This window comes from Wasmannia auropunctata, unplaced genomic scaffold, assembly GCF_000956235.1.
Source record: "Wasmannia auropunctata unplaced genomic scaffold, wasmannia.A_1.0 LD336074.1, whole genome shotgun sequence".
Classification (NCBI taxonomy): domain Eukaryota; kingdom Metazoa; phylum Arthropoda; class Insecta; order Hymenoptera; family Formicidae; genus Wasmannia; species Wasmannia auropunctata.
In genome coordinates, this window is record NW_012026816.1 from 3,543,754 (window position 1) to 3,545,598 (window position 1,845).

The following is a 1,845-nucleotide window of genomic DNA, read 5'->3' on the forward strand; positions in this document are numbered from 1 at the left end:
TATAAAATTCAAGCACGCACATTATGTCGGTGATATGCAGAGCATCCACTTGACTTGCGTTCAATTCTTGATACATTTCTTCAAACGTTTCATTCTCCATATCACTATCGTCTGAATTATCCGAACTATCTTGAATTTCTTCATTATTTTCATTATTTTCTATCGTTTCTTCATCACTTTCAACAACTATTATTTCTTCGATATCCATTTCGTTCTCATACAATATCAAGATTTCTATTCACCGAAACTTTTAGTAATGACAGAATGTACTTGCAGTCTCTTCGCTTTCTATGCTACTAAGGGTAGCATTTGAAATATACCTTTTAAAAAACATATACTTTTATCTAATGTAAAAATAAGTAGATTCCTTTGAAAAAGAGATTATGGGGAATAAATAACATTCCATCTCTGTAGTCGTTCTCGTTTTGTCGACAGTTCTTGTTTTCACGTTTTTCACGTTCGTGTTTCACGTTTTTTTTCATGTTTTTGCACGTTTTTTTTTACGTTCGCGTTTCACGTTTTTCACGTTCTCTTACGTTCGCGTTTCACGTTTTTTACATTTGACATTTTCACGTTCACGTTTACGTTATTATCATATAAGTAATGTTCAATTATTATTATTATGTTATATTGATCTTAACTATAGGGAAGGGAAAAGAAATAAAAAGTAGTCTTTTTTAATCAAACAATAATGCATTTTTATTTATTTTTTCAAATCTTGCAATTCTTTCTGGCGTTGTGACCACCAGTTAAATATTTTAAATACATTCTGTAATGCGCAATTCTTAACATGTTTTCCACATCGCATAGTTTTAGTAATATCCATATTATTCAAGGATTCTATATCTTTATAATCAGCATCCAGGGTCTCGATAATTGCGTCATCTCTCGCAATGAGCATATTCGTCAGCCATTCTCGTTTTTCATATCCCTTAACGTATACAAGAGGTTCGTCGTCGTCATCATTTTCTTCCGCACCAAATACAGCCGTTGAAATCAAGTGTTTCGCCTTGCTGTACGGGACCATCCCGTCTTCCCATTTCAATCCATGGTGATATGCAATCAACCAGGAAGCGCAAGATTTTTCGGATTTTGTCAAAAATTTCCATGGTATGGGGTTCTCAAAAATGTAATGCGTGAGAATATACCCCTTTCTCAATACAGCCACTTCCTTCACGACAAATCTTCCTCCAACGATAAAACCTTGCAGATCGACAAACGTCGGTACAATCATGACAAGCGATTTTTTGAGACTGCGTCTCATTGCAAAACATCTCGCTTTTTATTTTTTGTCAATATAGCAATTTATACAATCTTGCGCACTACGTTCGACAATGGGCTATATTCAACCACGCGATCATGTATGATGAGACAATACGCGCAAGTATTCTCGGGCGCATTCTCTTTCAGTTCAAATTCTAAACGCACATCCACAGGACCGCTCTTGATGGTGTCGTTTTGTCGCGAACAGTCAATGACTATTACAGTATAACCATTTTTAAACTCACTCAGATTGAATAGCGTTTCACTGTTTTTGTGATGCATTTGATAATAAGATTTACGGAAACGTGTAAACATATCATACAAGATGGCGACTTTATTTTTGTCAAAGTCTACGTTCAGATCATCATATGGATAAAATTCAGAGTTTAAATATAGTTTTATATTGGTTAGTTTGCATGATCAAAGAAAGCTTTATTTGCTTTCATGACATTTTTTTTACCAGTTTGCATAGCAAAGATAACATATCGCGGTTTTTCTAGCTGAGGCGTAGTCTTGACAGCCCAGGAATGTTTCGTTGTGGCAGGCAATAGCGGGTACTCGTACAGATCCCATGAACGGAAA